This window comes from Marmota marmota, unplaced genomic scaffold (assembly GCF_001458135.2).
Source record: "Marmota marmota marmota unplaced genomic scaffold, marMar, whole genome shotgun sequence".
In the NCBI taxonomy this organism is placed as follows: Eukaryota; Metazoa; Chordata; class Mammalia; order Rodentia; family Sciuridae; genus Marmota; species Marmota marmota.
Genome location: NW_026000019.1, coordinates 22805647 through 22826878, shown reverse-complemented (window position 1 = coordinate 22826878; position 21232 = coordinate 22805647). Strand labels below are relative to the sequence as shown.

Below are 21232 nucleotides of genomic sequence, written 5' to 3'. Positions count from 1 at the left end.
CCGCTCACTCGCCCTGCTTAGGCCACAGGTCCCCTGATGGCTCCCCAAACCCTCACACCCCTTCTTCTCAGCAGCTTTGCCCTGTCTTCCTTCCACCTCTGGCTTCTCCCTGGCTCTCCACACACCTCCTCTTCCGTCCTTCCCTGACGTCCTCCACCACCTCTGCACCACCCCCACACTCGGGGTGGGGGACAGCAGCCTCAGTTCCCTGTCCACAGCAAGCCACGGGCCTGACCCCAAGGAGTCAGTAGGTGGCTGATTAAGATCAGGCCTTACTGAACAGTGCCTGGCTCTGTCCACCTCTGTCCTTCGTGAAACCTGGAGTGCCATCTGAGATCTCATTGCCCCACCACCCTCTTTGTGTCCTTCCCCCCCCACCCCAGTAAGAAGCCCCAGGGCCCTCCTCGGTGTGGTGCCGGTCCTGTTGGCATTGCCTGGTGTGCCTCGGTCACTGAACTACTGGGAACCAGAGCCCTGCATGACAGGCTGCATCCCAGCGCTCTGTGTGGAGCTGCTGATGCTCAGGGTGGTGGCTGGAACAGGGGGCCTAGTGCCAGGTGCAGGCCTGGCTGGGACCTGCCTCTGGTCCAGGGTGGGGAGGCCTCCTGGGGCTGTTCTAGGTGGTGTCACTCTGCACACTCGCATGGCCTCCCCGGCAGGCACCGTGCCCAGCACAGTCCCTGCATGAGCTCTTATTTAATGTCCGCACCGGCCCCAGGGCACAGAACCGTGGTCCCCCAGCTCGGCTCCTCATCTCCACATCCAAGGGCTCTGAAGGTGGGCAGTTCTTGTAAGTCCCCAGAGCAGGCTGCTCCCCAGAGAGGCTCCGGGTCTCTGCATTCTGCTCTCTGAGTATCGCTGAGATCTATAGAACTGAGACTGTTGAGGGAGAGAGGCACCCAGAGCGCCACCAGCACCAGGCCCTGAAGGGCGAGCTCTCAGGGCGGGTGGGGTACATGGGGCCTGTGGTCCATCTGCCCTGCAGCTCAAGAGAGGAAGTTGGTGGAGGGGCACTGTTATTCTAAGCCAGCCTGAGGGGCTGGAGGAGCCTTTCCTGTCTCCCATCTGTTGCACACCTCCAGCCTTAGGGTGGGCGGGAGGAACAGCTCTGGGGACAGGGCCTGAGGGCCTCCTCAGTGTCTGCTGCTGCAGACCCGGCTGTGGGGACAATGGCTTCCAGGAAGCAGACGCTCCTGATGCCTTTCTCAGACCTGAGAGGCCCCCAATTCTGAGACACGCCTGGCCCCACAGTCTTGGGCCAGGGATTGTGGGAGCTGAGGCTGGTGGGTGGACCTAGTCACCTGGTCACTCCCCGGTGCCAGAGCAGCAGGGTCAGAGGGACAGGTGCCAGGCCCCGAGCTGCTCTCCCTCAGGCCCATGTCCTGCCCGGGCTGGAGGCAGAGCTGTCTGCAGTGGAGGAGGGTGGGGAGAGAGCCGCCTGCCCTGCCTGGCTCCTCACCTCTCCAGGGGCGTTTCCCTCCCCGCTGTACTTCCTCCCTGACGGACTTTCTTGGCCATTGTCAAAATTTTAAAACCCCCTCCCTCTTAAGAATCATATAAAATGATAAAAATGCTTACAGAGGTTAAGTCCTCAGCCAGGCCTTGGAGGCCAGACACAGAGGCCAGGGTAGCTAATTCCTGCTGCTGGGCTCCACTGGCCCTGGGGGAACTCCACCGACAAGCCTCCTCGTGTTTGGTAGGAGTTCAGGGACACCAAGATGGCGGAGGCAGAGTACAAGGAAGATGCCGCTGGAGGACAAGATAGGGAGACAGAGTCCTCACAGTGTCCCTGTCCCTGTTTAGGATAAGTCCATTACCATGACAGTTCTGGCCACACCTTTGGTATTCGAAAATAAGCAATGGAGGTGAAGAGGACATTATTCTAATTAGGTTTCCTAAAGTAACCAGTGGGAGGAAATCGGACACTATTCTAATCAGGCATCATAAAGTGACCAACCTGATGAGAGCCAATGGGCTAAGGTCCTTATAGGGAGGGGAACGCCTCCGAGCTCAGCGTGTAAGACACTGATTTCCGGGGTGGGGTCTCGAGTCTTGCTCGCCCCTCTCTGCCCTACCTTATGGAGTGCTGCTTTCCTTCAGGAAATCTGCTCTTTCCTGTTACCCTGTGTACCTTGCTCAACTTTGTTGGTGACACCCAGGACCTGGACCCCAACTGGACACCCCGCAAACCCTCTCCATATAACAAGGACTCAGAGTCTCTGCTTTTGCCTGCTCGTGTCCGACCAGAGACTAACTCGGGAGCAAAGACTTGGCATCTCTCCTCCAGTTTGCCTGGGTCCTCTGCTCTGCGTCACCTGGGATTCCAGGAACAAGTGTGGTTCACAGACCTCTGTGAAGAGTCAAGGCTGCCCCAGGCAACAACAGCTTTCTCATCCTGCCTGACCCATCCTGACATCACCAGGGACAGACCCACCTGAGCAAGGCCACCTGCCGTGGAAGCTGGGACAGCCTCAGTTGTGCAAACCCCGACCCTTGCCCTCGTTCCCCTTTCTATAAACTCAAAGTCACTGTCAGCCCCTGGAGGACAGGGCTGAGGACGCGGGTCCTGTGTCTTCCTGGTGTAGCTGCGCGGATTGCAGTCGCTCTCACGCTCTTCACCACTACCTTTTCTGCTTGCTGTTTGTGGCGAGTGGCCAGACTGTGTCTGCTGGATCCCCTGCGTCAGGCCTCTGGCCTCGAGGACTGTGGTGACATCCAGCACTTCATAGGGAAATATGGTAAACCTTTTCAAAAGCTGATACATTGCCAGAATTATAAGTAGGCCCCTCTCAAAAACAAAAGCAAGGCCCGGTGCAGTGGTGCACACCTGTAATCCTAGTGGCTCAGGAGGCTGAGACAGGAGGATCACGAGGTCAAAGCCAGCCTCAGCAACATCAAGGTGCTAAGCAACTCAGTGAGACCCTCTCTCTAAAGAAAATACAAAATAGGACTGGGGTGTGGCTCAGGGGTTGAGTGCCCCCAAGTTCAATCCCTGGTACCAAAAAAAAAAAAAAAAAGAGCAAACAACACCACTCTAGAGCTTCGTAATTCTTTATTTCACTGTGACCTCTTCACAGAACCTCGTTTTGTTCTAAAAACAACCTAAACCCCCCATGTTCTTCACACGTAAGCTTATTATGACCCAAGTTCCACTTGGATTTCAACAAATGCAGTTTTCTGTTTGGCAGGAGGCATGTGGAGGTGTATTAAGCCCTTTCACCTGGGAGCTCAGAGCCCTGGGGGGCGGGGCTGTGGAATGACTCCCAGGCCACCAGAGGCCACCTCAGCCCCCAGGGAGACACGGGAGCTCCTTTCAGTACCTGATGAGCTGAGTCTGGCTTAGCAAGAGGCTGACGTTTCTCAAAGAAATCAACTTCAACTACGATTTCAAAACCCCTCATCATCTGCAACCCCCAATCCCTACCAACACCGGAAGTCTTTTCTTCCTTTTATCCGCAGCAGCCCAGAAACCCCCACTTCCTTCAGCTGAGTGGGGTCACTTTTCCCTTTATTAGTTAAGTACAAATGCCCCCTGTGCTCAACTGCAAAACCCAGCATTTCCCCGGGGATTAACTGAGGCTCCCCAGGGATTGTTTCTCACAATGGTTCTCTGCTGGATTCTTGCCCTGGCTTGAAGCTTTCTCGACTTGGTGTCCTGAATGAACCCGCCCAACACTGAATTCCCTGCAACAAACACTACTTACAAAGGGCAGCAGGCTTCTGTTGAAGGCGAGGTCACACCACAGCGTCCCAAATTGTGTAGCTGGAATCTCTATTCTAAAAGTTTTGCAGGCCTGGTTAAGAAATTTGAAATTCTTTTCTCTTTAATATGCACAGTAATTTAGCACAATGTCTTTTCTTAGCCCAGACACCCAAGTCCTGGGGCTATTTTTTTCCACAATAAAATGGCTTTTTGAGCAATTTGTTCAAGGAAATTTCTTTTACTAAAGAAATCCTGGGGCCCATTGTTAAACTCCTGTCTTCACATTTACAAGACTGCACAGGGAAACACGGAGTATTGCTTGGTCCATGCCCCTGGAATAGAGTCCCAGGGTCTCTGCTGGATCCATCTCAGTCTTCAGGACATACAAAGGGGTGGAGGACTTTGGGTGGGCAAATGGGGCTGTTATCCTTGGGGTATAGGGTGGGGCCCAGGTCCTTGGTGTCCCCAACAAAGAACTGAGCAAGACACACAGATTTAACAGGCCAAGTACGGATTCCTGACGGTGAACGTGAAAGCAGCACTTGGTGAGGTGGACAGAGAGGTTCGAGGTGGACAGAGAGGTTCGAGGCCAGGTCTGGAAGCTCCTGTCCTGTGTGCCGAGCTGTGACGTGTCCCCTTCCCTATAGGGACCTGGTCAGGGACCTTCCTCCACTTGTCCCACTGGGAGTCCTCAGTGGCAGGAGTTGTTGTGATGATGGTGTTAGGGGACAGACAGACAGACTGGGACATGAATGGTGGGAACGTGAGCGTGAGGGGATAATTGTATGAAATGTACCCACCATGCGACCCCCACATGCTTTCTTTTCCTCTAAGCAATTTACCTGCAGCCCCGCCTGGCCTAGTGGACAGGACATGTCACATTCCTCAGCCAACCACCTGTTATCTGCAGGAGAAATGCAGATAAGAGGAACCCACGTTACCCTGAACCGGGAGACTTTGTGACCCTTTTCATAGACCAGGTCCCAAGACTTAGGGAGATAAGGACAGTTCCTTCTAATCGTAAAATCTCTAAGAATTTATGGTTAAGAATCCAGTTAGAGGACGGGGGTTGTGGCTCAGTGGCAGAGCGCTTGCCTGGCACGTGTGAGGCACCGAGTTTGATTCTCAGCACCACATATCAATAAATAAAATAAAGGTCCATTGACAACTAAAAAAATATTTTTAAAAAGTCCAGTTAGAGGACTTGGTTGTAGCTCAATGATAGAGCACTTGCCTACACATGTGAGGCACTGGGTTCAATCCTCAGCACGGTGTATAAATAAATAAATAAAAGCATTTTGTCCATCTACCACTTAAAAAAATTATTTTTAAATTTAATTTAATTTTTTTATTATTAGTTGTTCAAAACATTACATAGTTCTTGACATATCATATTTCATACATTTGATTCAAGTGGGTTATGAACTCCCATTTTTACCCCGTATACAGATTGCAGAATCACATCGGTTACACACCCACTGATTTACATACTGCCATACTAGTGTCTGTTGTATTCTGCTGCCTTTCCTATCCTCTACTATTCCCCCTCCCCTCCCCTCCCCTCTTCTCTCTCTACCCCCTCTACTGTCATTCATTTCTCCCCCTTGTATTATTTTTCCCTTTCCCCTCACTTCCTCTTGTATGTAATTTTGTATAACCCTGAGGGTCTCCTTCCATTTCCATGCAATTTCCCTTCTCTCTCCCTTTCCCTCCCACCTCTCATCCCTGTTTAATGTTAATCTTCTTCTCATGCTCTTCGTCCCTACTCTGTTCTTAGTTACTCTCCTTATATCAAAGAAGACATTTGGCATTTGTTTTTTAGGGATTGGCTAGCTTCACTTAGCATAATCTGCTCTAATGCCATCCATTTCCCTGCAAATTCTATGATTTTGTCATTTTTTAATGCAGAGTAATACTCCATTGTGTATAAATGCCACATTTTTTTTATCCATTCGTCTATTGAAGGGCATCTAGGTTGGTTCCACAGTCTTGCTATTGTGAATTGTGCTGCTATGAACATCGATGTAGCAGTGTCCCTGTAGCATGCTCTTTTTAGGTCTTTAGGGAATAGACCGAGAAGGGGAATAGCTGGGTCAAATGGTGGCTCCATTCCCAGCTTTCCAAGAAATCTCCATACTGCTTTCCAAATTGGCTGCACCAATTTGCAGTCCCACCAGCAATGTACAAGTGTACCCTTTTCCCCACATCCTCGCCAGCACTTGTTGTTGTTTGACTTCATAATGGCTGCCAATCTTACTGGAGTGAGATGGTATCTTAGGGTGGTTTTGATTTGTATCTCTCTAATCCAATTAGAGCCAGTCAGCATGGGCCAAAATGACCTAAGTGGTCATAGCAGTGGGGACTTGAAAGTCTGATGTCATCCTGCTGTCAGTCAAAAGTCAAGAGGTGGACATGGGTGGGACTCTCTGGAAAGTTCTCTGGGATCCCCAATAAAACTGGAGTGCAGAGAGGCCCACTGTCCCCCTTCTTTCTGAGAGGACCCACTCTGTCCCTTGAGAGTGACCCATTTCCTTTTCCTGTCCCTTCAATAAACTGATGCCTGTTACTCTGAGTGACATGTCTGAAATCTTTCTGACTTGATTGCAAGAACTGGAGTTTGAAAGGAGGGGGGTCTTCACTCTGCCTCAGGTTCCTGGAAGGCCTCAGCCTATAACAGTGGGACTGATTGTAAACAGGGGCTTGATGACTCTCCCTGTCTTGTCCCCCGGTGGCATATTTCTTGTGCCACCTTGCTGTCCCTGAGCTCCTACCTAACGGGGCAAAGGTCATTCTGTGCCCTTGGTGGTAGGCGCTGTGCCGTCCACCCACGAGCACATGCTTCCTGCCTTCTGGGCACAGGGAAGGATGCGGTTCCAGGTCAGCTTGGGTTAGTGGGCCTTGCAGCCAGTCCTGGCGGCCAGCGGTGAGAGACGGGCTTGGAGCAGGGCCAGCTGAGCGCCCCTTTCCCAAGTTGCTCTGCAGCAAACCCAGCGTCGTCTTCACTGGGACCCAGGAACCGCACACCTTGGGCGCTTGAAGTCACGAGGGCTCTGTGGCCATCGCCTGGTGCACTCTGACTGACGTGGTTGTGACCCTTGCAGTAGCCCTATGAGGAGGTGTTTCACCTCCGGCTTCCCCAGGTGACTCCCCCGGGCTGTCCTCTGCCCCCCTGTCCCATCCGATCCTCAGCTCCCGCCTTTGCAGTCGCTCACTTGTTTGGAGTGTCCTTAAAAACCTGATTCCCAGCTTCTATTTATGAATTTCCGATTCCACTGTGGAGTGCTGCCAGTAAAACAGCACCATGGAATTTTTACTGTGCATGATTCCGTTTGATCGTCACATCAGCCCTGTACCTTAGGAAGAGTCTTTTTTTTTTTTTTGGTACCAGAAATTGAACCCAGGGGTGTTCTACCACTGAACCACATCCCCAGCCCTTTTTATTCTTTTATTTTGAGTCAGGGGCTTACTAAGTTGCTGAGGCTGGCCTCAAAATTGCATCCTCCTGCCTCGGTCTCCTGACTAGGATCACAGGCGTGAGCGACTGCACCTGCTCCGAGCACACTTCTTAAGCCATGCCTGTCAGTAAATTCTGGAGGGAGTAATTCAGAATAAAAAGCACGGTCTATTTCTGGGAACAGGTTGGCAGGTGGGAGCAGGGGCACTTTGCCCCAGCTTGCTAGAGAAGATTCTGCACATTTCTTCCTATGTCCGAATTCAGTGGCCTTGCACTGGCTTGAACTTGGCCATGTTGGAATATATTCAATATAGAAATTAGCAAATGCTGCAAATCAGGTCCTTTATTTTCCCCCCTGGGAGGGCTGGATTTTGAACATTTAATAGCACTTAATTGATGGGGGCCTTTGCCCTAGCCCTGGAATGGGGATAGATGAAACTGAATGGGTTCCTGTCGACCAAGTCCTGGGACCAGAGCTGAGCTGCCCATAGTTCCCATACCCGACCTGGGAGGAGGGTCTGCCTCTGTCGGGCGTGGGAGAGATGGAGAGGAAAGCCCCCTGGGAGAAACGAGGAGGGAGAGTGGTAAGGCTCCCCACACCGTCCTGCGGCCCGAGACCTGCTTCCCCCCCCCCCCATGTGAAAGCCGGAGCCGAGGGCACGGGGGGCACCGAGAATCGGGATGGGGCCTCTGCGGTGGCAGGTCCAACCTCCAGCAGGGCATCAGCACAGGGGCTGTGGGACCATGGGGGCTGGGCCGTCTGCAGTTTGCTGGGAGCCAGGAGACCACGACTCCCACTCTTGAGCCTGATGGCTCTTAATGGCGCCTAATGACTGCGGCTCTCGTTCCACCTTCTGTGCAAAGGCCGACAACTGCCCACCGTCCAGCAGGCCCCACTTCTCAGAAACGCTCACCACGGGGCCCTCTCGTGGGGCCTGCTCTTTCCACTCATCCCCTCCCAAGGCCTCATTAGTGTCAGGAGGAAGAACAGCTCTTAAACTTGTGTTTTCAGCTTCTCGCTTGAGGCTGCACTTGAGTGGAGGCCTTTAGACCTCAAGCCTAAAAATAAACCACCCACCCCCTCATTCTTCTCCCATATTTGGCAACGCAGTGTAATGGGGCTGGGGCTGGGGCCGGGACTGGGGCAGCCGAGGGGAGGCACCTAGATGCTCCAGGCCCAGCTCGGTCCCCAGCAGAGGGGAGGCCAGGAGGGACTGCTAATTCACCCTCCTCAGACACTTCACCTGGCTGATTCTTCCGCCCATGGCTCCTCCCGGCCCTTTCCTGGCTCTGGTGACTGAGCCCACCTGCCCACCACCTGGACGGCTGCAGCGCCTCCCAGGTGTGTCCCTCCCACCTCTCTCCACCCCCATCTCCACTGTCCAAGGGACCCAGAGCAGTGCTGGTGAACTCAAGACGCTGGGGTTTCTTGATTCTGAGCCCTTTTGTTTTTCCCCTTGTTTGGAGAATAAAGTTTTTCCTTGGTTGAGATGAACTTCACAGACCAGCAGTCACTTTGAAGTCAAGAGCTCAGCAGAATTTAGCACACTCACCATGTTGTGCGACCCCCACGTGTAGCTAGTCCCCAAACTCACCTGTCCCCAAATGAAACCCCACAGCCACAAAGCCCGCCCTGTCCTCCCCCTTTACTCTCACCCCCTGGTGACAACGGCTCTCTAGCTCATGTGCGACCTCTTGTGATGGGCTTCTCCCCTCACATCCTGCTTCCAAGGGGCACCCCCGCCGCGCTCCCCGCCTTTTCGCGACAGAAGGCTATCCCATGGCATGCATATGGCACAGTCTGCTAACCCCTCATTCTCTGGTGGACATGGGGTCACTCCACTTTGGGGTTGTTGTCAATAATGATGCCAAGAAAAATCGTGAATGAGGTTTGGAGTACTTTTTTCAATGCTCTGCAGTGTGTACCTGGAAGTCCTGTTTCTGAAGACTCACCAAGCCTTCGCACAGCGGTGGATGCTCCCCGGCCCGAGTTCCAGCTCCTCCTCCTCCTCCACGTCTGGGATCACCGGGTCCTCGCGGCACCTCACTGCGGCTCTGCTTTGCATCTTCATCTGGATGAGGAACCTCGCTGAGGCCTTTTCACGTGCTTCCTGGTGGATTGTGTCTTTGGAGAAATGTCTCTTTGCCACCTGTGAACATCCGGTTGTCTGTCTCCCTGGTTATTGCCATCTGTCCCAGCTATTGACCTACGCTGGGTTCCCAAATCCGACTATTCCAATAACTTAAGAAAACGGTGAAGAAAGCGCACAAACTCACAGAAGTACCTTTTCAAACCCGTGAGGACTCTCCGACCTTAGGAGTCCGTGGAAAGAGAGAGAGCCACTGGGATTCTTTGTTCTCAGACAGGGGACACACAAGGGGAGTTTCCATGGAACATTCTACCCCAAAAAGGGTAGGATCCCAAAGGAACAGGTGAGTGTAACTCAGCCCCAGCGGGTGACCCTACTCCCGGAGCCACGCCTTGTTATCTGAGTTGGGGTAACGCCCAAGTTACCGTGACCTGGCCCTGCCATGCCAGACAGAAGGCAATAATAGTCCAGAACCAGGTGCATCAGGACCTAAAGGCATCTGCACCCAGGGCAGCTCCTGACACTTGGTGTTGGGCTACAAGGGTTCTCCCTGTAGTCTACACACTTACCCCTTCTCACACGTGATCTGCAGGTTGCCCCATTCTTGGTGTCTTTTCACTTTCTTGAGAATGTTCTTGCTACACAAAGACTGCACATTTTGAAGACGTCTGGCTTATTTGATTTTTATTGCAGCTGTGTAAGCTGCCTCTTCCTGGCCGTGTGACCTGTTGGTGCCCCAGGCTCCTCATTGCTGTGAGGATCAGATGCTTAGGTAAAATCTCAGGAGAACGCCTGCTGCAAAATCAGCCCTTGACAAATGCAGACTGTCCAGCGTGCCACAGGAAGAGCCCGGACAGAGCTGTGAACACCCTGCCCAGACCCTGAGGTCGGATACAGCGTCTCCACGGCGCAGGGTGGTGCCAGCCCCTGGACCTTGGAGGCTTTTTTCTCTGAGTCCTGTGGGTTTCACATGACCTGGGAACACTTGCAAACCGTTTAATCATGCCATGTCTGGGCACCTCCAGAGTAAAAATTCCACTTTTCAGGTTTTCTTAAAGCTTAAATACACCCTCTGGCCTCCCTAATCCCATCTTTCCAATTTGGAACTAAGACTGGCCCCAATTTAGGCTCCACCTAAATTTGAGGGAAGCCTGGGGGCACTGGAGTGGCCGTGGTGTGAAATGGGAGCAAGGCTCTCACTGTGGCACCGGACAGCCCCAGAGCTCGGGTTCTGGGCTGAGAAGCGAGCAGGGAGGAAAGAGCTGCCCGCCCTCCCTGTCATGGCTGGACGGGCTGCAGTGGGTCCCAGCAGCTTGGAGCTCCTGACTGCTGGAATGACTGCCCGCTCCGCGTCCTCAAGGCCAGCGGGTCCCTCCGGAGCTCCCTTGGTCTGTGTGGTGGATGGATGGCCTTTCTGTGGATTCCTGGCAACCCCTGTCCTCAGGCACACGGCCCAGGCCCAGCTGGAAGGGGGCTTTGTAGGTGTATCCACCTTCTTCCCTTCGGGTGTTTCCACCCCACTTCCTCCTGAGGCCTTCCGCGACTCCTTCTCTGGCAATGTCTCAGGACTCTCCTGGACTCAGGGTCTCTCCTGCGTCAGAGGCACTCCCAGACCCAGGGCAAGGCCCGGCCCGCGGCCTTCTGGTACGGAAAGCTGAGCCCTCATTCTGTCACCTCAGTTTCCCGGTAAGTAGACTCTGAAACCAGTACTTGCATGCGACAGTGTTGCTGGGAGTGACTCTAGGGAGTCGGCTCTGCAGGGAGCAGAGCAGGCAGGACTGGGCAGAGGAGAACCAGGTCATGAATCGCACAAGGAAAGCTTCCCGCCATGCCTCAGAGAGCTGCCGACTGGGAGCCTGCGGGGGCCTGCCTGCCCTGGCGGGGGGGCCTGGCCACCGAGGGGCAGTTCTCTGCAGCTGAAGGCTGTCCAGGGGCTGTCAGCTGTCAGTGCTCTCTGCCTGTGGGGGAGAGAGGGCTTCCCCTGAGAGAGGGGACAGGAGATCCCCAGGGCACACCAAGGCTCCCAGGACCACCCCTTGGGCCACCCAGATCTGCAGGCTTGGTGTATGTGGTTGCTGGATGCAGTGCTCTGGGGACCCCCTGGTGGGCCTCCTGGTGGGCCTCCTGTGGATTTCCTGGTGGGCCTCCTGTGGACCTCCTGGTGGGCCTCCTATTGGGCCTCCTGGTGGGCCTCCTATTGGGCTTCCTGGTGGGCCTGTTTCCTGGGAGCAACTTCAGAGAAGAGGGTGGGGCAGGTGGTGGCCTTCACTAAAAGCAGGTCCCCAGGCTGCCATAGTTCCCCCTTTCACTGCTATTCTGGGTTCCTCATCTGGTGGCTTACCTGGTGGGGTGACCTGGACCCTTCCCACTGAGGAGTCTGATCCCCTGGTCATCAGGCCCTGCCCGGGCCATGGCTACTGCATCTGCCATCAAAATCGGCAAGGGAGTACTGAGTGATGCCCAGGTGGGTCCTCTGCCTGCCAAATATGTCCCTGTCTGCCCCCGTCGTGTGGTGCAGATGACCAGGGTCTTTTCCTGCTGGTCTCACCATGAGAAGCCGGGTGACAGGTGAGCCCAGAGCTCTAGACCTGCGGAGACAGAACCCTGGAGCAGAAAGCACCAACTCCCCAGGTGGACTATGCACAGCACTGGCCAGCAGAGCCTCTCAGGTCTGTCCCACCTGAGGGGACGCCAAACCAACCACACAGCAGCAGGTGACGACAGCGTGTGCTGTCCGGGAGGGCCACCATTCCCACACACCTCCGCACGCCTTCCAGGCCTCCTGTCCCTGTCAGGAGGTGTGATATGCAAGGACTAGTGTACCCAGGGCTGGGCCTGCTCTTGTGCCTCCTGCACTGCAAGGTGGGTCCCCTGTCCAGCCCTGCGTGAGGGAGGGCCCACTCCTGTGGCCGAGATCCTGGACTTCCATCTCCCATCAGGTGGGATGGCACTCTTCCCTGTCAGTCCCAATAAGCACAAATAAACCCTGGCATCTCTCTCTCTCTCTCTCTCTCTCTCTCACACACACACACACACACACACACACACTCACTCACTCACACTCTTAATACAAGCAAATAGACTGAAAGGTGGAGAAAGGTGGCTGCCCGGCCAGGGAGCTGGGGACCCGGGAACAACACAGGGTGGGTTCCTGGTTTTCTCTTCGTCTCCTATATCCCAGGCTTGGACCTGAAGAAGCAGGTGACCCAGAACTGCCAATTGGAACAGAAGGAAAAAAAAAAAAAGCCTGTTCTCTTCACCCAAAGGCCAGGAGGGGGTCGTCCTAACAGGACAGAGCACATTTAGAAAATAACCACCGCCCTCCAGCCAGACACTTCAGAGAAGCTGAAGGCCCATCCATGCCAGCAGGGTGGGCAGACAGCTTTCCACCTCTCCAGTCTAGAACCTTCCAGGGAAGCAGTGTCACAAGAGGGCTCAGGTCCACCCTACTCCCAAACCCACACCCATGTCCAGGCAGGTCGACTTCACTCCGGCAAAGACTCCTGTATGGTGCAGAAGCTGCACTGAGGACACAGCTTGGCGGAGCTCATCGCAGCCCTCTGACCCTCTCTGGGGTCCAGCTGAGGGCAGAAAGACAAACTAAATGGCGTCATGTGGGGACCTGCGTCCTTCAGGTCTAAGGATGGCACAAGTGACAGCCCTTTTCCCTGAGATGGGATACTGATTTTGACCTACTGTCTTGGCTGGGCAGGGTAGTTTCAGAGGGTCACAACGGGATGTCCCTACCCTGACACCTCTCACTCTAGGGGCCCAGGAACCCATGTGAGGTTTCTGCCAACTCTCAAGTGCGTCTATTTCAAATCAAATATTTTGTGCTAGGCAAATGGCCATTGGGTGAGTCCATGGACCCCAGAGTACCAACTGTGGGTTGGCCTAGGCCAGGACCATTTATCGTCTGGTCCCTTTGATCCTACTCTAAGAGAAAGCCCTAGGTTCCCAGGCAGCAGTGTCAGCTTGGGCCCTGTGTCCTCAGACAGTTTGGGTACCCCTTCTCCCAGGGACAGTGGCTGAGTGAACAGCTCTTGGCCTTTTGCAGGGGAGCAGGGGACCACTGCCGTTCATGCCGTCTTGGGGACGAACCTTGCTCCCTGCCACCCGGCCTCGCCTTCCATCGTCTGAAACCGGCTCAGGTCTGGAGGGAGTTCTCAGCGTGTGCTGTGGTGCTGCCCTCAGCCTCCCGGGCACCCACTCTCGGCTTCTGGTTGACAGGCCGAGCAGGACCCTGCCTGACTGCAGTCTTACCTGGAGGTACGTCACATTCTAGTCCCTGTCTCAGTGGCTCTCCCAGGCCGGCCCCCAGGGGCTGCCCAGCACAGTGAGTGCCCTCCTGGCCTCGGCTGCTTCCTGGTCGTGTCGTCCCCACCCCTCTCTCTATCAAAGCTTCTAAGGACCGTCCTAGAATTCATGAACTCGATAGGGTGTTAAGTCACATGCCATGTGTACACACCATCCCTGGTCAACTTGGCTTCCCACTGCCCTTGATCCTGTCCCTCAGACTCCAGTCCCCAGTGCGGTCCCGGCCAGCTGGATGGGCATGCATAGAGGTCTGCAGGCCCTGCTCAGTGGGTTATGGTATTGGTCTAGTGGCCGGGAGGGAGGCCAGGCGCGTGGGCCTCAGGAGGATGCCTGTTGTCTTACAAGACAAGAGACTCTGCACCTGCTTAAGCCAGGTGTCAGAGAGGATGGCACCAGAGTGCCAGCTTACTAGGAAAGGGTCACTGCAGGCCCACAGGGTACAGGAGGATCTAGGGAGTCAAGTTTCTCTGTTTTTTCAATTTTGTAACATTCTGTTATTAATTATTACTAATGTGTATTATGTGTCATGACCACATCACTGTACTTGGCTTTTCCATCCTGGTAAACTTTGGACTGTTAAGAACATTTCATTTTCTTGATTGACATGCATCAGCTACACGTATGAGTGGGGTCATGGGATATTTCAACCCAGGCGTACATGCATGGTGTATGAAGCCGCACTGAGGTTACTGCTTGGTGGAGCTCATTGCAGTCAGCTGACACTCTCCAGCCTCCCTTTGCCCCTCATGCGTCCCTGTCCCAACCTCTGCTAATCATGAGTCCACATTCGGGTGGACTTTTCTGTGGCTCCCACACACGATGCTTGGCGTTCTACTTCTGGCCAGTCTCACTTCACACCACGCCCCCAGGTCCAGCCATTGTGCTGCAGACGGCAGGACTGCATTCTTCAGAGCTGAGTAATGTTCTGCTGTGAGTGTGTCCCATCCTTTCCTTATCTATTCACCCACGGATGGACAAGACTCGGCTCGGCTAACACCTCAGTGCTGACCTTGGTGGAGCCGGCCTGTGGGATCGAGAAGTCAGCCTCCTCGGGAGCTCTGCACTTTAATAACTAAATCCTAGCCTCACCCTCAGCCTTTCCTGCACTCCACCTATGGGAGGTGAGAGAACCTCCATCTGCTCCCGTGGGTGTGCTCTGGATTTCACACTCGGCCTTTGGTTGGCCATGAGTCGCCTCTGGCCTTCCATTGCTCTTCTCCACAGAATGGGGTTTTCCTAAGAGCAGCCGCCCAGCTCCACCGTCTGTGGCCCCTGTTTCCGCGGCCCCTCTTGGTGCCTGAGACCCTGCCCCGGCCAGTCCATCCTGTTCCACGTCAGTCTTTCTACATCCACTGCTGGTGGGATCTTAGGCTGCAGCCGTACAGAGGGCTTGAGGCCATCTACACGCTGTCATAGGTCCTGGCAAGCTGGCCAGTGGGTGACCACACTCTCAAGTCCCAGTTTACAAACTGTCCTCCTTCTTAGACCAATCCTGGCCCTAATAGCCACAGGCCACCTGGGCATCCGGCTCTGAGATGGGCCCCTGGACGAGCTTACTGGGGAGCTCCTTAGAAGCCCCCAGTGGGAGCAGGATGGGGGCGAGAGGAGGTGAGCCGCTCTGCAGTCACAGCAAGGCCCCGACTCATCGCACAGGCCCCCAGGAGCTGCCCCGCGCTGGACAAGGGGCTGGACATTCATATCCTGTCCTGGCCAGCTGTGCCCACCAGTCTCCAGAGGGACTCACTGAGCTGTCCACTGTGAACTGAGAAATTGAGGACAAGAACCTCAGTCCCGGGGATGGGTCAGGTGTCTGGGGCACACGGGCTCTGGGGTGCACACAGCTTGGCCTGTTTCTTTTCTTGTCTTTCTTTTTTTGGGGGGGTGGTACTGGGGATTGAACCCAGAAGCACTTAACCACTGAACCACATTCCCAGCCTCTTTTTATTTTTATTTTATTTTTTGTGGTGCTGGGGAATTGAACCCAGGCTTTGTGCATGTGAGGCGAGCATCCACCAACTGAGCTACATCCCTAGCCCCTCCCCAGCCCCTTTTACATTTCATTTAGAGACAGAGTTGCTTAGGGTCCTTCTAAGTTGCTGAGGTTGACTTTGAACTGGGGATCCTGCTGCCTCAGCCTCCCCAGCCACTGCACCTAGCTCAGATCACCTTAAATGTTTAGGATTAGTCAGCTATGAAAAGATGCTGGGCCAGGCGTGAATTACACAAAGAAGGGCAGCTTTTTTTTTTTTTTTTCTAATTAACAGACAAAAATCAATGAAGTTTGACTAACCTGAACGTCAATAGTGTATTATCATCACTGAGGGGTGTGAATTGGCTCAGCCTCCACGGCTTTATCTCCCAAAGCTAAACACACACGTGCAACATCATAGGAATCCTGTCCTAGGAAACATGTTCAGGGCAGCAATTTTTACGATAGCAAAAACAAACAGAAGAGAAGCTACCCAAATTCCATCAACGGAGGAATACGGGGGCTACCTGTGGCCCTCACACCAGCAGAACATGACACAACAATAAAACGAACCGCCTCCAGCTGCCCACAGAAGCACAGACCGTCCAGGAAACATATAGTTTAGTGGAAACACAATCAAGATACAGAAAGCTCTCCCCGCATGCCCTTTTTAAACTTCAAAAAGAAGCCATAGCGATACATAGTTTATGCACCTATACACCAGTAGTGATACTGTTTAAAAAATGAACTAAGGCATACAATTCAGGATGAGTTGAACTCTGGGGCAAGGCCGAGGGACGTGCATGGTTGGGAGGTGTTGGTGATAAACTGTTCACTGGTGGTGGATGCCCAGTTTTCCTGTTAAGATGCTGCATAAACATCGCAGTCACACATCACTGGGAGAAGGCTTCCCCGTGTTCAAGCCCCGTGAGCTCTTCGACCTTTGTGACCTTTGATTCCCTGCACCTTTCCTTGTGGTGGGTAGCAGTGACGCCCGCTGGCGTCAAGGGCAGAGCAGGAGTGGGAAGGCCTGGAGTCTCCCCGGCCCAGCACACCTCTGAGAGGGACCAGCTCTTGTTTGGAAAGACACCTGAGACACTAAGCAGGCGGGCCTGGGGGTGGGCCTGGGGGAGGCGCTGCCCTGGGAGGGGACCCGTACTGCTTACCCTTCCATGTTGCCTGGTTGCTCGCGACAGCCTGGTGACATGAGGTTTCCAGAACGGTCCACGTGGAAGAGCTGACTGTGGCGTGTGGCTTGCCGGAGCACTGCTCTCAGACAAGGGTGACACTGGCATATCTGCTACTGAGGTTGGAGAGGGGTTGTCCTGAAGGACATCAGGTGGCTTTGGTGATGCCCCTAGGTGTCCTAATCTGTTACTGATGGCCATGGCAGACCGTCAGGTGTCCCTCCACTATTTCCCCTTTCCCTTTTTGATCAGCCTCTATGCTTAGCTGGGTATCTGGCCAGTCAACCCCTGGCCCCAACTTCTTGCAGCTAGATATGGCTGTGAGAATATGTTCTAATTAGTGAAAGGTAAGCAGAAGTCCTGAGTACTAGCCTGGGAAACGCCCTTCCTTCCCACTAGCTGCCATGTGGAGTGATGGTGGGTGCTCCAGCAACCCTCTTGGGCATGAAGGGGAAGCTATATCCTGAAGCTCAGAGCGACAGAGGCAACCTGGGCCCTGCTGCCAGAGGCACACGCCGCTCAGCACTGCCAGCCTCTGGCCTTGCTTCTGCAAGACAGAGAGAGCTTCTGTGTGGTTTACCTGTGATTACCCTGCCACCTGTAGCCAGACCTAATCCACCTGATCTCATGGTTCACTCACCTACTCTAGGACTAAGTCAGAGTTGGCAGACCCCCACCATGGATTGACTCGTGGCAGGAATTCCACACCGTGCGCCACGCATGCAGTCTCTCACGCCTCAGGAGTCTAACTAATTTGTCCTACAAGATGTACCAAGAAACTGCAGTTTAAATTATCATCAATCAAGGTGTTCATCTTTGAGGTAACTTTGTCCAAGTGAGCAGTCATGAGCATCTATTCTGAGTATTTTTTCTCAGCTAGAATGATGAGAACCCTGCTTTTAAGGCAGGGTCCCCATTCCCAATTACTTCTTCAGTAATTGTTTAGAATGCAGACTCGTTGACCGGGGCTAGGACACTGGATTTGAAATCCACTGAACTCTATTCCCAACAAGCACCAGGTCCTCCCGTGCACACCACCATTTGAGAACCCTTTGAAGGTCCCTTCTTCTGTCACAAATGAGGCCCAAACGGCTTTCTAAATATATTTGGAACTGGCTCTGGCAGCACAGCCGAGAGTCCCAGCTACTGGGGGGCAGGGAGGAGAGTGCAGGAACCAGGAGCCTGGGGTCAGCCTGCTCCCGGGGCCTCCCTGCACCACCCTTGGCCAGATGAAGTGGGCCTGTGGGTCCCCTGTTGGATTGAAATCTTCTGTCTCCTAAAAAGACTTTATTCTTTTCTCTTTTAAGTATCAGACATGAAAACCTTCGTTTTTATCAACTGCTTCTTTTGAGAGATTACAAATCACGTTCTGCCGTGCTCAGTTTCATCAAAAGCCCAGTTAGGAGAAACAATACCTGTGATGAGTTTCCTAAGAACATGAGGCGCTGGGTGCTGGTGGGGTTTTTTGTTTGTGTTTTAAGCAGTGCTAAATTTTCCCCATGGAGTGTGGCAGAGCAGGAGCTGCCTCCTGGGGACGCACGGCCGTGGCCCCTTGTTTGGATGTACTTTTACTGTATTGTCTCTGGAGCCTGCCATCAGCCTCACGGAAGGTCACTTAATAAAGAACTGTAGGAAATCTGTCACCTAGATGCCTTGGGGACATTTCCCACCATAACATGGTACTTCCTCCGTGAGAAGGAGGGAGAATTTGTCAGCGTATCAGTACACGGGACCGCACTGGCACTGCGGGCTGGTTGGCCTGAAGGAGGTGCTAAATACACACCTGAGGCTTTCCTCCTGCTGGGGTCCCGAGGTTGCACAGGGAACTGTCCCCAGGCCTGCCTTGGACTGCAGGGCGCTTGGCCCTGCTGGTCTTCCTCTGACCTCTTCTTGTTGCCCACCCCCCTCACGTCCCCACGCCGTCTGCGGTGTCCCCACGCCGTCTGCGGCGTCCCCGTCACTGTGTTTTAATAGGCCGCTGCCAACCTTTGCGGACCGAGCGGGGAGGATGGACAGACTACCCAGCGGCTCCAAATCCGGGCGGCGGCCCCTCTCCGCCCGCCCACCCCACTGCCCCCTGCACTCAACGAAGAGAGGCCTTAAACTCACCGAGGCCATCTGTAGGCAAATGTGACTGCTCCCAAGGTCGGAGGAGAGCGGAGAGCGGGAGGGGAAAGGCCATGAAGGAAAGCAAGGGGGAAAGAAAGAAAAGAAAAGGAAGTAGGGGGGAGAGAGGACGCGCAGGAGGCCGCTGAGCGCCCGCTCCGCCGCCCTCCTCCTGCGGGTCCGGCGCCAGGGACCAGCCGCGCGGCGCGGCTCGGGGGTCCAGCGGTTTCCTCGCGTGTCCCCAGCTTGCTACACACCTTAGAGGAAGAAAGGCGACGACAAGCAAAAGGCAAAAGCATCCATGGTCCCCAGAGTGGCGTGAAAGGTGTCCGAGCCCGGTTGTCGCGCTGCGGTCACACGAGGGCGCTATTTCGGCGGCTCGCGCGGGGATTCGGAGGGTTGGCGGTGCAGCAGGAAGGAGGGCTGCGGGGCGCGCCAGGCCCGGCACCTTTCCCCAGTGAGACCCTCTCCCGTGCACCGAGCCCACCGACAGGGCCCCGGTGACAGCAGGACCTCCGTGCAGGGCGGCACTGGTGTCCAAGTCTGTCTTAGAATCAGATGAACCCCTGGGGGGCTGAAAAGGGAAGCTTTGTGCCCTAGAACTGGGGGCGGCTGGACGGGGCGGGGCCCCCACGCACCTGCAGGCCGACCCTAGCAGGGACCGGTGGGTGAGGCTCGGGTGCGCCAGGACAGGCCGCCCGTCGGCGGACAGAGGGGAACTGCTGATTGCGCTTTAACCCTGGGGGTCCCGAGGTGTCCGGGCACAGCAGCCAGCCAGTCTGAGCAAGCACCCTGAGACCGCCTTCTCCCCACGTGGCCAGTGAGAAGAGGAGGTCAGAGGGGCGGTGACACTAGAAGAGTCCCCAGGTCACCCTTGAGCCCTGGCAGAAAGCCTGTGCTTGTCAGCGACACTGTCGCCCAGCAGCGACCCACACTGTGTGGAAAGGGCCTCCAGCCTGCCCAGGGCCCCGGCCCAGGCCTCCTAGTGGAAGACAAATGTGGCTCTGGTGTCTCAAGGTGTCTCAAGGGACCTTGGCTCACCTGCCTTCATGCAATAAGATTTTAAGAGCAGTCGCCTCCTCTCTCCTGTCAACAGGACCTTTGCCTTTTTAACTCCCAGGGCGCAGCCCTAGCTGGCTTTTTCTACCAGGAGTCTTCCCTGCGCCTGACCTGCAGAAGGCCAGCCAGCTCTGGCTGGTGCTGCACAGGGCTGAGCAGAGTCCCCTCCGATTCCCTACTGCTGGCAAAGAGGTCCTGACACCTGCTGCAGGGTGGGGAGGGTCAGGGCTGGGCTGCCCAGGCGGGCGGCCCCTCTGCCTTTGATCTCCTGGCGGGGAGCAGCAAGGGGACTCTTCCCGTGCCTGCCTAACCATGTCTTCAAAGCTCAAGAGCAGGCCTCCTCATTCCCCAGCACACATGACCTTACGACTGTCCTCTCTCCCTGTTTCCCTTTTCCTCCCTCCCCCCTCCCCCCTCCCTTTGTGGTACCGGGGGATTAACTCAGGATGTTAGATCTGAGGTACACCCCCGCCGTTAAAGTTTTTATTTTACAACAGAACTTGCCAAGATGGTCTCAAACTTGCTATCCCCCCGCCTCAGCTCCCGAGTCTCTGGGTCAAGGTGTGCACCACCACCTGGCTGCACATGGGACTTTCCACGGGCTTTGGATGTAAAACTGGACCATGCCAGGAAACCTGGAATGGATGGCTGCCGAGCCTTGTGGGAAGGACATCCGCTCCTGCCGGACTCGTGACTGTGCGTGTGAGGGTCAGCTCTGCCCTGGCAGCCCTTGGTTCACTCCTGCTGTGGTCCGCTGGGAAGCTGGTGCAGTGGTGCTGCCCAGGACAGGGCTTCCCCGATTTCACCTGCACCTTCATCTGTACACGATCCTCCTTCCGTGAGGGCTTTGCAAGGGGCTGTCACCTGCAGCCCTTGGAATTGCTGCGATTCTCCTTCACATTCCAATCCAACAGCCTCAGCGTGCCCAGGAAGACTGCACTGATCTGATAGCACGACTCTGCACTGCCAGGGACAAAGGTTGGGAACCCCATCGCTGTAGCCCCTGTGAGTTCCTGCTGGGGGCATGAACTTGTCAGTGCTGGGGAGGACACAGGACTGGAATCCTGGTTTCTACCCTTTCAAGCACAACTACAATAAAAATAATCACGGACTCAGAAGAGAGCCAGAGTTGGTGCTGGAGATCCTGGGTTCAAATCCCGCCTCCTCTGGTCGGGGCGTACTGTACTGAGCCAGGTTCTCGTACAAACTCCAGTTCCTCCTCTGCCAGCAAGGAAGCCCTGGCACCTGCGGACAGCAGGCTGGTGAGGGATGGACACTGGCACGTTGTTTATATGCCCACGTTGACATGAGAGGTGCTGGGAGGTTCCTTCCTTCCTTAAGGAGCTG

The 21232-nt window shown here is 54.8% G+C and overlaps 1 long non-coding RNA gene across 2 annotated transcripts; it reads right to left on the bottom strand.

Annotated features, from left to right (window-relative positions):
- Positions 1-16220: 16220 nt before the first annotated feature.
- Positions 16221-20530, bottom strand: LOC125618686. Of its 2 annotated transcripts, none has more exons than XR_007350078.1 (2): positions 17361-20530; positions 16221-16836 (listed from the first exon to the last, which is right to left on the bottom strand). It is a non-coding gene; the product is annotated as an uncharacterized LOC125618686 (long non-coding RNA). The 2 variants fall into 2 exon arrangements; XR_007350077.1 differs by having other exon boundaries at positions 18504-20530.
- Between the last annotated feature and the right edge of the window lie 702 nt (positions 20531-21232).